Consider the following 16,055-nt stretch of genomic DNA (forward strand, 5'->3'; position numbering starts at 1 on the left):
ACTGTAGCTTTGTAGTATAGTCTGAAGTCAGGAAGTGTGATTCCTCCAGTTCTGTTTTTCTTTCTCAGGATTGCTTTTGCTATTTGGGGTCTTTTGTGTTCCCATACAGATTCTGAATTTTTTTGTTCTAGTTCTGTGAAAAATGCCATTGGTAATTTGTTAAGGATTGCATTGAATCTGTAGATTGCCTGGGGTAGTGTAGTCATTTTGACAATATTGATTCTCCCAATCCAAGAACGTGGTATATCTTTATCTGTTTGTGTCATCTTCGATTTCTTTCATCAGTGTCTTATATTTTTCAGAGTACAGGTCTTTTGCCTCTTTAGGTAGGTTTACTCCTAGGATTTTATTCTTTTTGATGCAGTGATAGATGGGATTGTTTCCTTAATTTCTCTTTCTGATCTTTCATTGTTATTGTATAGAAATGCAAGAGATTTCTGTGTATTAATTTTGTGTCGGGCAACCTTACCAGATTCATCGATGAGCTCTAGTAGTTTTCTGGTAGCATCTTTAGGATTAGAAAGGACAGTTGGCTTTAAATTGGTCCTCCACACAGATGCTAGTGATAGTTCTCCATTTCCTCAGAAAACTGAATAAAATGTGATATAATTACATTGGAAGGAGAAATTTAGGTTAAACTAAAGAAATACATTCTTAATAATGTAAGTAATTAAATAGGGCATAACTTATTGAGGGAGGATTTAAATCTCTGCCCTTGAAAATCTTTTATATATTAACTGCCTTTCGGATTGTTCTAGAATTGCATGTCAGCTGCTCACCAGGGATCCTCTAATTTTCTAAATAAGAGAAATTAAGTGTTTTGATCATAAATAAATAAGAGAAATTAAGTTTTTTGATCATAGAATAAATCTGGCCACTTCCTGCCAGATTTCCCATCTGCCAGCTCTTATACCTGGTCTGCTAGAGGCCCAGAGACACTCTTATTACAAAAGCATTCAGCTTTTGTAGTTGAAAATGAACAGCTATAAATGGGAGGTGAGTAATGGTCCGCTCTGCTTCTTCTAATAGTAGCCTTATTATCTTGGCTTCCTCCAGTCTGCAGAGACAGTGCTTTGCATATAGTTGGCGCTTAGTAAATATATTACTCAGGAGATGCAGCTCTATTGAAAAAAAATTTGTATTTAGAATACTTGATTCCATTTTCCATGGTATGTGGTCATTTTTCAAAACTTGTCAGTTTGTTTTAAAGACTGATATTCATTTTAACAGTAGTAATAATAAGCATACAGAAACTTTGGATTTCACCTTTTAGAATGCTTTGCCTTTTTTGTTAATTGAATAAGATATGATCATCTTATTAATCCCATGGTAGCATGAAAATCTCAATATTTTATATTACTATAAAGTCTTCTGATTTTATTTAATGACATATTAGTTCTATACTGAGTCTGTGTATTATAACTGCTAATAAAAGTTACATTAAACAATTAAGTTTGTTTTCTGTTTTAGCATTGTAGTTCCTTTTTGTACTGAAATGTTAGATACTCATTGGACAGCCATAGTTCAGATACTGTAAATCTGGCCAAATTTTACACTTTGTTGTTTAGGATTTTAAAATCATTTGTAATTCTTTGTTTACTAATTAAAACTAAAATTTTTATGTGATACAAGTCTACTGGTGGCCTTTGAACTTAAGTTAGTAAGTTGTTAGGGTTTCTAAGCAATATAACTAAATGTAGTTTTATTTTGTTTTCAGGCTATTCTGTAAGTTTATAGAGGATTTACTAGGTTGAGAAATAAGAACACTTGCATGTTCCTTTCCTTTTCAAAATCATCAAGGGTGAGCAGGCAAGAGTCTTCCTTGATAATGAATAGATCATCATCTGCCCAAGCTGATAAAGCACATTGAATTTTCCCAAGGGACAGCAAAATAGAAATAGAAAATAATAACTAAACTCCCTAATGTGACAAAGGGGATAGGGATATGAATTTGATATACTGTTTTTTTTTTAATTAGTTCTTTTACTTTATATGATTTATTTCCCAGCTATTGCTGTGTATCATGGTTAAATGTACATACGTAGAAATAATCTTGAGATACCTTAGCTGTGAGTAATTAATGAAATAAAATATTAATACAGGTGTATTGTAAATTCATTCATGGTCTTTTGGTGCTTTATTGTGATGAAGAAATTAAAAGGACAAAATAGTTAAACTTAGGAGTTCTTAGAACTATTTAAGAGGAAATGTAGAGATCATTTGTTAAGAATTAAGCTTTGATTATAATTTTACAGTGGAGTTCATTCATTTCCTTGTTTGCACACATCTTTAAATTATTTAAGTTAGTCTCTTCTATCAAATGCACAAACAGTTCTGTCTTCTAAGGTTTATTTCTGAAAATAAGATTTTAAATTAATCTGTGAATTTATGTAAGTGGACAGAACCTTTTCTTTGTCTATGTTCTAACCGGCCCCCCCCCACCCCGAAATATGCCAAATGTTATTTCTGTTCAAGAAAGTCAATTTAATTTTAAAAATTCCGCCCCCCCATCCCCAAAGATGTGCTCATACTCATCTTAATTGGAACTGAAAAGAGGTGACTAGAACTGAATTCCCCACAACTGAAGATGGGTCTGGATTGCATGGTAGAGGATGTAGGATGGTTCTTATATGGTTAGAATGATTCCCTCTATGGTTTTAGAGAAAATCTGTGGCTGGTTCATGTACACTTGGAAGTAGAAAGCTAGTCTTTCCTGGTTGCTCAGTTTGCTGTTTAGAGATGAATCTTAAAATAGCCATCTATGGGGTTAGACTGATCCGTGACAGCCTAACAGTGTTGGCTCAGCCTCCCTTGGCCCTGAACTGCACAACTATTTTAAGCTGTGAGCCTAAGAACTGACAGGGCATACTGTACCCTGGTAGCACTGAGTGCCACTTCTGTGTTTCCAGGGCTGGACAGATCAGGTGTAAACTTCTATGCAATTAAGACTATCATTCTAATATTTTAGGAATCCTCATACCAACCTACATAAGCTAGCTTGCCTTGACGTATCAGATTTCATTAAAATAAATACCATTGTGGGGGGAAAGAAAGATAATTAAAACAGAAACCCTATATTTTACCTGTTTATTCTGAGCACTGCTTGTTTGGGTGAACTGCCTATAAAACAGAAAAATCCCGTCATTTGATGATCATTGTTAAAAGATTTTGCTGTTTTCGGAAGCCAGTACACTATTTCCTGATTCCGTGATTGCCTTTGCCCATTCTCTGCTGTCATGTCAGACTACTTTTTTCCCCTATTATTTCCTATCATTGAGTTGTTAGTGTCCCTGGTTGCTGATTTTCTCTTTTCTTATTACTTGTAACCTCTCAACTACATATCTTTTTTGTGATTAGTCCTTAAGTCCCTGCTAAGTGTAGGCACAGAGCTAAATTCTTAGAACATAAAGATGGTATAAGACATAGTCCTGGCCTTCAAAAAAGGTTCTCTTCTATGAGGAGACAGAATATTCATTAAAATTAAAGACAGTACATAGAAACAATATAGTAAAAGCAAAGTGAATGATAAAAGGTAGTTATATTGAAATTAAAAGCAGGAAGATGCCACTGAGAGCCAGGATAGAAATGAAAGGCTTTATGACGCCTAGGAGGCTTGAACTGATTCTTGAAGGAAGGGGAAGCCCCCCAAAAAGCATGAAGTAAGAAGGAACGCATTATTGGCCAAAGAAACAACAGGTACAAAAGAGAGGAAGCTGGAATGTGCTTTACATATTTAAGAAAGAATTGGTAGATCCTTTTAGTTAGAACCAGTTCCCTGTGGATACAGTACTGTGTAATCAAAGTGGAGACTTTGAGGGAAATGGTAGAAGATGCAGTTGGCAAGATTGGTAGAAGTTTGGTTATAGACTGAGAGTGTCAGACCAAAGACAAGGCACAAGTCACTGAAGGAGTGTGTGAATGTGTTAATTTTTAGAGGGATAGAGGAGAGAAAGTTTCATTTATGAAGTGGTATTTTAGTTTTATTATCTAGCAGACATAGGAGAAACAGGAAAGCCAATTTTGGGACCATAGAGTTAGCTCAGATATCCGTGATGGGAAATCAGAACTTGGGTGTAAAGTGTGACTCAAGAGACTTTAAGAAAACAATTGACAGGTTTTGATGCATGACTGTAGAGAGGAAAGAATAAGGTAAAGGTAATCCTTAAGAGTTTGAGCCCAGGTGGCCATGAGAATGATTGCACTGTTAAAAGAAACGACAGTGAGAAAAGCAAAGTGATGAACCTGAATTTTGATATTTTTAAGTTTGAGTTAATAGTAAAACATTTCTTTGGAGATGTCCAGTTTGTATTTGGAGATTGTATCTGAGAAGAGGGATCAGAGTTGACGTTCCGGATTTGGAAGTCTTCTACATAGAGCTGGTAGTTGAAATTATGGCAGTATGTGAGATTGATGAGGGAGACAGTTTTGAGTTTGAAGTACAGTAGAGTGACAACTAGCCTTAGGGTTACACTCAGTCTTCTGGGGACAAAGGAAGGGTTGAGTCTAGAGAAGTGAGAGCAGTCAGGGAGATAGGAGGAGGACAGGGTGGTATGTCAACAACTAAGAGGAATCTCAGAGTGTTAAACGTTGAAAAGATGACTTGGAGAGTGAGTGTTGAGAAAAGTTCGTTGTTGAAACTTGATGAGATCCGAGAACTGTGCTGTTCAATATGAAAGCCACAAGCCACATGTGACTATTTAAGGTAAAAACTAATTAAAATTAAAAACTTATTTTCTCAGTTGGACTGCATTTCGATAGCTAACAGCCACATGTGGCTAGAGGCTGCCATATTGGAGAGCGCTGATACAGAATTTCTTCATTATTGCAGAAAGTTCTATAGGACAGTACTACGTTGTAAAGCTTAGGGAATGTTACAACAAAACTGTGAAAGCATTTAAATGGATGAATGAGTGGTGAAAATATGACCTAGCAAGTGTAGGATACACTTTGGATAAGTTTGATGAAAACAGGAAGAGGACACTGTATTGGGGGCTAGTAGAGAAAGGCTTTTTAGGACCGATTATGTTCATTCATTTGGTAAAAATTTATTGCGGTCCTGTTAGTTGCTAAATACTATGCTAGGTATAGAGACCACAATGCTAAAGAAGGCATTAAAGAGTATATAAATATGTAACTGGAGCAGGGATATGGGTGGTTGGTTAGAAATCAGATTAGTTTTGATGTAGTGTGATAATGCTTTAAATAGAAGGAACTGTCTTCTGTGGGGACATGAAAGTGCATAGTTGGCCCTGCCCTCCATATTTGCGTGTTCCACATCTGTGGATTCAGCCAACTGCAGAACATAGACAAAGGACAGGTAAACACTTTGGTGGTTGGTTGAATCCATGGATGCGGAACCTGTGGATATGGAGGGCTGACTATGGAAGTTGAGCAGGTTTTGGTAAACACAGAGGGTCCTGGAACCAGTCCCCTGAGGATACAGTACTGTGTAATCAAATGAGGGAATTTGTGAGGAAGGATTCTTAAGGTGATACAGGATGGCTCAAATAGGATGGCAAGAAATTAGCCAGGTTGGCAGAGAAAGGATATTCCAGGCAAAAGGTCAGAGTCATGTCATGATGTGATCAGGGAACCACAGATAGTTTCATGCGTTCAGACCAAGAGTTTATATGCTCTGGTTGTGGTGGCAAGGGCCAGGTCATGGAGATTCTCCCCTTGTCATGCATGATAAGAATTGAAAAGGTATCCTGAAAGCTATGAGGAGCCCTTGGGGGACCTTAAGAAGTGGAATATCATGGTCAAATTTACATTTTAGGTTGCATAATATGGACTTGGATGGGAGGGGGCTAATCTGATTTCAAGGAGATTGGTTCAATAGGAATGTAGAACTAGTGGAGAGGGAAGGACTGGAGAGAGAGAAGAAATATGTTTTCTGAGGCAGTATTAGAAGACGAAATCAATTTGTTTTCTGAGGGGAATTACCCCTGGATATGGCAGAAGTTCAAAGAGGCAAGGGATTATCAGCAAAGGATGGCAGATGAAGCCAGAAGAGGTTGCTGAATTGAGAGTGTGTTTCCAGTCAGATAACTAGAGAGCAAAGTGAGGATGAAGTTCAAAGTTCTGGGATTAGCAGTGATTTTAGCCAGAGTTTGTGGTTCTGTGCCTGAACCTTGGAATTAGACAGACCTTGGTTCAAGTCTTGGTTTTACCACTTAATCTCAGTTAAGTGTTTTTCTAGGTATTAGTGTCCTCATCTGTAAAATGGCAATAATCGTGTTACTTTAGTGGAATAATATATGTACAGTGCTTTTGCGCAGTGCTTAGAGCACAGAAAAGTTTTCACTAAGTGCTAGCAACCATTTTTTGTTATTATAATTATTTTTCTTTTATTGAATTCTTCCTTTCTATTGTCAGTGTTCTTTTTCAGGGTCTCATCATCTGGAAGGTAAAATAGCTTCATAACTGGCTTCTCTGCCTCTAGCTTTTCTGTCACATACTTGATATTCCAGAGTTTACCTAAAACCCAAATTTGGTTGTGCACTCCTTTTCCCTTTGTCAGAGCCTTCATAGGTTTCCAATTGCAGACTTTTCAAGTTATTAATACTTTAAAAAAATTTTTTTTAAATTTTTTTGGCTGTGTTGAGTCTTTGTTGCTGCGCGTGGGCTTTCTCTAGTTGCAGTGAGTGGGTACTACTCTTCGATGCGGTGCGTGGGCTTCTCACTGCGGTGGCCTCCCCTGTTGCACAGCACAGGCTCTAGGCTCCCGGGCTTCAGGAGTTGTGGCTCGCGGGCTCTGGAGCGCGAGCTCAGCAGTTGTGGCGCATGGCCTTAGTTGCTCCGCGGCACGTGGGATCTTCCCGGACCAGGGATTGAACCCGTGTCCTCTGCATTGGCAGGCGGATTCTTAACCACTGCGCCACCAGGGAAGCCCTAAAGAAATATTTTGGGTTACGAAGTTAAGATATTTTTACTGGTAGGGTTATATAGTAAAGAAACTTTGGAGATTACTAGTGTTTGTTTTCTTACAATCAGCATTCTCACTGCTTGCTTCTTAGTTCTGCTTAGATGTCCCTTCTAAGTGTATTCATTTTGTAAGAATAGGATAGTTCTTCCTTTCACTTTCTTGAATTCAGGTATCAGATCATTAGTGAAGTTTAGGGTTCATTTTTAAAATGTTGCCCAAATCTGCTCTTCATGGTCGACATCTGCTTTTCATGAATAATGGCAACCACTTTAGGACTTAAAATGAGAGTGAAAAAGCTTAATTACCACCTGCCATGCCTCATCAATAGCAGATCCTAAGTGATTGGAGTTGCCTTTCCTTCCTAGTTCAAGGAGGTTCAAAAGAGCGACACCTTCAAGCATCACAATTGGTTGGCAGGTTTTACTTATGTATACCTCTGAGATACCTGCTCTTGAAATACAGCCTAGTGTCTCTTAGGTGTTGTTGAATTTCTGACCCATTTTAAGAGATGTACAGCTTGTAAACCAAGCTTGACCTGATTGTGTGTGGAGTTTTTTTGTTTTTTTCAAGAAATGGTAATGAAAAGCAAAATCTTAAATTTATGTGTAGGGCTGGTTTAGGCAGCTTTCCTATCTAATCAGTGTAAAGGTCATGTTAGAACACTGATAAAGTCATGTCCATAATGTAATATGGAGGATATAATGATGGGTCTTCTACAGGTCTTATTCGAAAATTATGAATAGAACTTCCACACTCCATTCCATTGATTGTTTGGCAATGTTGTATCTAAAATGTGACCTTGAATCCATTAATTTTCTGTTTAAGACCATTTATAACTCTCTATTGCCTCCAAAGCCCAAATAATATCCCTGGTTCCCAGGGAGATACCATAGCCACCTCGAAAAGAGTGCAGGGCTCTGGATTCAGGCTGAACAAGGTTCACATCCTGGCTTTGTAACTTGATAGCAGCTGTATAACCTTGGGAAATTTACATAACGTCTCAGAGCCTTCAGAGAGGGCATTAGGTGACAAAGTATAAAGTAGTTGATTATGTGTTCTGGCCATTTAATAAATTCAGTAAATGTAGGTGATTATTATATGACAGCTATTCTCTGGTTGGGGAAGGGAGGGATGGCCATGATTTTTTAACAAGGATCCACCCCTCACACCCCCACCCCAGAAAGTCACTTGTTTAAGAAATTGAGTAAGGCCCTTCCTGATCTATCCCTCCAGCACTACCTTTAGCCCCTTGTTTCCTTGAACTGTAACTTCCAGCAATATGCTGTCTCAGAGTTATGCCCGTAAATATACCCATTCCCATTGCCTTCCTGTTTACCTTTATTCTTTCTACCTGGCAGTGGTTTTATCTCCTCCATGAAACCTTCATTGTTTCTCCTTTCCAGTAAATCATCTTCCTCTGTACTACTTAGGCATCTTATGTATGTTTTTGTTGTAGCACACATTACAATTATTTGTTTAAACTTGTCTTCCCCACACGTTCGAGTTTCAAGTCAGACTTTATCTTTATTTCTCCAGCAGTGTTAAGCATGTAGCAGGTACTGAGGAAATGTTTGTCAAATGAATAAATCTCACTTGTACAATGCAAAGGTTCTTATGCAAAGATCTGAGACTTAATGGAAACCTGAGCGGCTGTTATTAAGTATTTGTACTTAACCAGTTATGCAATTTCAGATGTATTGGCGTTAACATTGAGTGTTTATTGTACTCCAGACATTGTGCTAAGTGTATTACATGCGTTATCTCAGTTAATTCCTGCCACTCAAAGGAAGAAACTACAGAGATTTAGAACTCAAAGACAGATCTGCCTGGCTTCAAAGCTCTGTTTAATCTATAGTTATTGCTAAACTGTCTGTTGTACCTACTCAGGGACTCAGTATAGGCTTACAACTTGTACATGACCCATGGTAGGTCATGGAAATCATTTGCTAATATATAGTTCACCTTCATTTAAGAAGTGCAGAGAAGACTCAGTTATTTCTTAATGTTCTCAGGTTATAGTTCATCTGTAGAAAAACAGAATTGACAGCTCTTCAATAGGTAAAGAAGTATTTTGGAATAAGCATAATTTCAAACTCAAGGTATTATTCTTTTTACTACCACTGTACTATGGAATCTATCCAAGTCATATATCTGTCAAAGTCTGTTCCCAAATGTATGTTACTCTCTTTGTAAAGGCTTTAATTCAGAGTCATGTAGTTGCTTTTTCTTTTTTTTTTTAATGGAGACGCATATAGTTTATCGTTTTTCTAGGCATATAAATGTACCATATTTTAATTTTTCATATATTTGATTTTGGTTCTGATTGTTTATAATGAATAAATGAGGGCCATGAACATTAGTTGAGTTATGGAAGCTCAGTTTAAGTAGGGTTTCTTAACCTCAGCACAATTGACATTTTAGACCAAATAATTCTTTGTTTTGAGGGCCTGTCCTGTACACCGTAAGATGTTTAAGAGCATCCCTGGCCTCTATCCACTAAATACCAGTAATACCTTCCAAGTTGTGAAAACCAAAAATGTCTCTAGACATTGCCAGATATCCCCTGGAAGACAAAAATACCTCCAGGTGAGAATCACTAGTTTAAAGAGACTTAGAGCCAACAAGAGTAGAATTTTCAGTTAACTTTTTTTTTTTTTTGAACAGCTTTATTGAGGTGTGATTCATATACCATACGATACAACCATCTAAAGTTTACATTCAGTGGCTTTTAGTGTATTCACAGAATTGTGCATCCATCGCCATGATATAGTTTTAGGACATTTTCATAACCTCATAAAGAAACCCCAGGCACATTGGCAGTCACTTCCCATTTCTTCTCCCTACCCCCCCTGCCCCCCAGCCTAGACATACCTGGTTATCTTTTTATGTTTAGGAATACACAGCCTTCTTGTCTGTTTTAAGTTAGATTATAAGGCAACCAAATCCTATTTCAGAGTATAGTTATTGAAAACTATTTGCATCAAAGTAAGGAAACATATATTCTTTCCTTCAGAGGCCTTTGTTTAGACAGACTCCCAGTTAAATCTGTAGAGGAAATAAATAAACCAAAATAGGCTGATTTAAGAATCATTTTAATGTTATTCACAACAGTAAGAAGTCCCTCTAGCCCTCCACAGCAAGTTTTATATTATGGAAGTCAACAGTTTTTGTTTTTCCTGTTCAAATCTAGTAGATAACCTTATATCCTAGACTACGTGTAAGAAACACAATTACGAAACATGTACTTAAAATAGTATTTTGAACCTGTGCTTCACTATTATCAAGTAGATCATTTTCAGTGAACTGGTAGTTGGGTTAATTTCTTTACAGATAGATAGTTGGGGGTTCTTTTATTTTTCAAATGTATAGGCCTATTTTACATACACAGTAATGTTACCTGTCATTCAAATCTTGCAAGTCACGTTTTTTTCCATAAGAATAAATAAGGACCAGTTGGATTATATTCTCTTATTTATAAAACGAAAATATTAACTGTCCTACTTCCCTCAAAGGGTTGGTGTGAAATGCTAAGAGGATCAAATCAGTACAGTCAAAGGAAATGGACAATAAGGTTGTATCTTCATCTTTTATTATTTCTGCTTCTCCCCTTGTGTTCCCATTGTATTTAAATGTTGTGAAGGCATCAAAGTTTTTAAAATGTCATTTATAGCTGACTTTGCAGGGCTTGACCAAGCCATATTTCCTTTGGTTTTAATATATGTGGTTAAAGCTTATACATCATAGAAAATATTTTAAACAAGACAAAGTGTCCTTAATAAATAGAGCTACACAAAAGAAAACACCTAAGCCATAGTAGATAAATGGCAAAGGATTTGAACACACAATTCAGAAAAGGTATTCAGATGGGCAACACATATTTGAAGAACATGTTCAATTCTATTAGGAATCAGGTAAATGCAGATAAAAGCAATAATAAAGTTCCATATTGGGTCTGTTAATTACCAGCAGGTTTTTTCCTTTTAAAATTAGTCTTTAATATGCTAGTAATACATGGAAACATTTTCCTTGTTTAAAAAAAAGTGCAGGCTAACACTCCTGCTGACTAATCTCAGACCCCGTTTTATTCCTTTTATTTTATTATTTATTTATTTTTGGCTGTGTTGGGTCTTCGTTTCTGTGTGAGGGCTTTCCCTAGTTGTGGCAAGCGGGGGCCACTCTTCATCGCGGTGCGCGGGCCTCTCACTATCGCGGCCTCTCTTGTTGCGGAGCACAGGCTCCAGACGCGCAGGCTCAGCAATTGTGGCTCACGGGCCCAGTTGCTCCGCGGCATGTGGGATCCTCCCAGACCAGGGCCCGAACCCGTGTCCCCTGCATTTGCAGGCAGACTCTCAACCACTGCGCCACCAGGGAAGCCCCCAGACCCCGTTTTAGAAGTAAGCACTGTTAATCAGTTTGTTACATATCCTTTCAGACTTTTTTCAATTTATGTGTTAGGTGTGAAAATCATTGTAGGAAATATATAATGTCTGTAGCATATATCATAATGTAAACATCAGTAACTTTGTTTCATTCAGCCATATATTTTAGAGGTTTATTTAGGTTAGTGCATAAAGATTCCTTTCATTCTTTTTAACTATTACAGAATTTTTTTTTTCCCCAATATACACTTTTAAATTTTTTATTTATTTATTTATTTTTGGCTGCATTGGGTCTTCATTGCTGCACACAGGCTTTCTCTAGTTGCGGTGAGCGGGGGCTACTCTTTGTTGCGGTGCATGGGCTTCTCGTTGCGGTGGCTTCTCTTGTTGTGGAGCACAGGCTCTAGGCACTTGGGCTTCAGTAGTTGCAGCACGCGGGCTCAGTAGTTGTGGCATGTGGGCTCTAGAGTGCAGGCTCAGTAGTTGTGGCGCACGGGCTTAGTTGCTCCACAGCGTGTGGGATCTTCCCGGACCAGGGCTCGAACCCGTGTCCCCTGCACTGGTAGGCGGATTCTTAACCACTGAGCCACCAGGGAAGCCCCAGGATATTCTTATTGTATAATAGTTCTGCAATTATGATTCTTCTGGAAACAATGTTAAGAATGAACTTATAGAGGACAGTGGTGGTGGGGAGACCAGTTAGGAAGCTATTGTAGTAATCAAGCAAGAGAAAATGGTAGCTCGGAGTACCGTTTTTGGGGGATAACCTGTCTGATTCCTAGACAGATTCCCTGTGAAAAATCTGTGTGGAAATGTTCCCTGGCAGATGACAAGAAGAGTCTGACACTCATGAGAGGTGTTTGAGCATAAGGTACAGATTTGGGAGATACAGCTTACACAAAGTAGTAAAAGTTATGAAAGTGTGTGAACAAACCAAGGAGCAAGTTAGAATGAGAAGTTGGAACTATGTGGGGGTGGCTAGAGAAGTGGGAGGAACACCAGTGGTGAGTAGTACCGAGAAGCCCAAGAAGGAGAGCATTTCAAGAAGAGGGTGGGATTAGCAGCTCCAGGTGCTCCAGAGGTGAAATAAGGTCAAAGGGAAGAGTATGTTTGGGTTTACCATCAGAGAAATCGTTCGTTCTGTCATCATTTTAGCAGAATGATAGGTTGGACACCTAATTTCAGTAATTTAAAGAGAGAATGGGAGGGACTTCCCTGGTGACGCGGTGGTTAAGAATCCACCTACCAAAGCACGGGACACGGGTTCGATGCCTGATATGGGAAAGATCCCACATGCCGCGGAGCAGCTAAGCCCGTGCGCCACAACTACTGAGCCAGCGCTCTGGGAAGCCCGAGCACCGCAACGAAGAGTAGCCCCTGCTCTCCACAACTAGAGAAAGCCCACGCGCAGCACGAAGACCCGACGCAGCCGATAGATAGATAGATAGAAAGAAAGAATGGGAAATGAGGAGTAAAAGCAACCAGTATAGGTAAATCTTTTAAGAATGTGACGTCAGTTTAGGTTTAAATGCTGATAGGGAAAGCTAACAGAGAGGAAGAGTTTCTGAGAATGTAGGGAGTTATCTCCGACAGTCAGGTTTTAAGGACAGAGTGGTCAATGGTGTCACATGCAGCAGTGCAGTCTTATTTATGTGCACTGAGAAAATGCACATTGGATTTGGCCTTTAGGAGGAAATGTGTGAGCCAGGAGCTAAGTCCCTGTGGTGGAGTCCTTTGAATGCCGGACTTTGGTCAATGGGGAATGAATGAAAGTTACTGAGCACAGAAGTGATATGATCAAAACAGCATTAAAATGTGTTTTTCTTTTAAACTTTCCTTTATTAAGCTTATGTTATTGAGTGGCTCTGTTGTTTGGGCTCTGTTCCACATCTGGAGATACAGCAGTGAACATAACAGGCAGGATCTCTGTTACCATGGCACTGAACATTCAGAAGTGAGGCGAAGACAGAAAAAAATGAAAGGACAAGATAATTTAAGGCAAGTAAGACAAAACTTGGCGATGATACAGAAATGCACTAAGGGGAACTATGATGATGTGGTCAGGAATGGCATTTCTAAAGAGGAGGATTTGAACTGAGATCAGACTATTACTAACGAGTCAGCTGTGCAAAGATCTGGGTGCAAAGGCATCCTTGCCCAGACTAGAGAGTGTGTGCAAAGGCCCTAAGCAGGGAATGAGCCTGATTTGTTTGAGGACCAGAGAAAAAGGCAAGTTTGTTAGGAGTGGAGTGAGCAAGGGAGAGACTAATACAAGATGAGGTCTGAGAGGTGGGTGGAGTTAAACTTGAGCAGGGCCTTGGAGGCCTTAGTAAGGAGTTTGGTGGCTTGTTCTTGATCGGTCACGGTAGAAATGAAAGAAAAGTAGTATTGAGCTGTTTGTTGTTGAACTGTCTGGGACATCTAGGTTAAGAAGTCAAGAGAGTTGTCAGGCTTAAATATTTAAATTCAGATATGGTTTGCTTAGTATTATTCCTTGAAATAACTCCCCAGGTTGTTTAGGCATTGAACAAATAAACGTTCGTAGGGAGGCTTGGAGAGTCTGTTGAAATGGTATGATCAGCCAGTGATCATGGATCTCTAGCAGTTCTTTGACATAATGAAGGGCATCTTAAATAAATATCATTGCAACCGGAAAGGAATGACCAACTGTTGTATAAACAGTAGCTGGAAAAATTACGGCCAGAAATATCTCATGACTTCAGGGGACATAAAGAATACTTGCCAACCTGAAATACCTACATCTCCATAGGGACCAAGCTATAAAGACTTTGTATAGTGTTTAGTGCTGGTTTGGATAGAACTCCCATTTCCAAAAACGCTTTTTTCCCCCCAGTAAATAGGGAGTATGTGTATCACTGTGCTTCTAGATGCATAAGTAGTTTGAATAGTTTGCTTGGCCAAGGTCATCCTTAAGGAATCTGGTTTTACCGAGTATGTAAGACTTATGTGTGCCCGAAAGCTGCATTGAGGCATAGTAATTATACTTTACATATTGCTTTACAGTTTACAAAGCCTTTACCCATTAGGAAATCAATTTGATCTTCATAAACAACTCTTTAAAGTAGATAAGGGCCAGGAATTTTAGGGAGGTCAGTATTATTAGAGGTGAGGAAAGTGAGGATCTCCAAATGTACAGTCACTGAATGGGACGTGAACTCACAACTTCTCACTTTACTTTTCATTTCTTTACCTGTCACACCTTGTTAATGCAAAGGTGAATGAAAATTTAAACTTTACTAGAAGAACTAAAATATGTGTCTTTACTAAAGCAGTGACGGAACACATTTTTTTTTTTATTATTAATTTTTGGCTGCGTTGGGTCTTCGTTGCTGCACGCAGGCTCTTCTCTAGTTGCGGCGAGCATGGGCCCACTCTACCTTGCTGTGCGTGGGCTTTTCATTGCGGTGGCTTCTCTTGTTGCAGAGCACAGGTTCCAGGCACACAGGCTCAGTAGTTGTGGCTCATGGGCTCTAGGGGGCAGGCTCAGTAGTTGTGGCGCACGGGCTTAGTTGCTCCGGGGCATGTGGGATCTTCCCGGACCCGGACTCGAACCCGTGTCCCCTGCATTGGCAGGCAGATCCTTAACCACTGCACCACCAGGGAAGCCCCACATATATTTTATTTGTATTAAAGTTATTGGTGCTACCAAAGGTTTCAGATTGCTGTGACTACACAGAGGAGGGTGAGATTGACTTTGGCTGGCAGAGCCAAAGGTTTAATTTTGTTTTGAAAATGTGTGCTGTTTTCTCACTTGCTAATTTTTATTGTCTTTCCTTGGTTGCTCCGCATGTTTAAAGTACGACATATGCAGCTTTAAAATAAACCCTTTTATTTTATATGCAGTACTCACATGTTTGTTTCTGCAACCATATTTTATTCTTGTATTGCCACTCAACTTAGTGGAGACTAGTAATAATAATAGCTAACATGTAATGAACAATTCTTTGCTAGGCGCTGTGTGGTGGTAAGGGGTTTGTAAAAATTAACGTATTTAATTCTTACATCAACTCTGAGGTGGGAGCATTCCTTCATAAATTGGTGTTTTTTTTCCTGCCCCTTCACATACTTGCTATTCCCACACCTGAGAAAGTAGAACTATGTTGAGAGAAAGTATAATTATAAGGCATACTCATGTACACTCAGGATCAACTTAAGCCATGTAAATTTTGTCATATTATATATTGCTTATCATATTTTTCTCTAAGCCAACATAGCCAAGTTGGTATGTGTACTGACCTGAGAGGTGAAAACTAAGCTATGTAACATGAGTGAATGAAGTAATATCCTAAATGTCTGTTCTGTGATTTTAGTGACAGTATGTAATAATCATACATGGTTTTGCATTTTAAAAAAACTGCTTAACTCAATGTGTAAAATAAAAAAAAAGACTCATCAGTAAAGAGATGTTTGCTTAATTTAAAGTGTTTAGGAATGAGAAATGTCCATTATACTTAATCCTTTGTTTAGTTACTTTTTATTCCTGTATTTTCATGGAGTGAATGAGATATGTTGCTTACTGTGGAAATGGTCATAATAATGCTTTGTATTTATATAACATCTTTCATCTGAGGATCTCAAAAAATGTCTCATGAATCGTCACAGCACTTCAGTGAGGTAGTAAGGTAGCAAGGATTATTAATCTTCATTTTACAGATGGAGAAATTAAGTCACAAGAGGATTAAAATTTATGTATAGTCCCACCAACCAGATATAGAGGCAGCCTGAGCTGC

At 38.6% G+C, this 16,055-nt stretch overlaps 1 protein-coding gene across 2 annotated transcripts in view; it reads left to right on the forward strand.

Moving 5' to 3' along the window:
* The window catches only part of SP4 (Sp4 transcription factor), a 73,533-nt gene that overhangs the window by 22,431 nt on the left and 35,047 nt on the right, over window positions 1–16,055 (forward strand). The window lies entirely within an intron of this gene.

Source organism: Balaenoptera ricei, chromosome 9 (genome assembly GCF_028023285.1).
Source record: "Balaenoptera ricei isolate mBalRic1 chromosome 9, mBalRic1.hap2, whole genome shotgun sequence".
Taxonomy (NCBI): domain Eukaryota; kingdom Metazoa; phylum Chordata; class Mammalia; order Artiodactyla; family Balaenopteridae; genus Balaenoptera; species Balaenoptera ricei.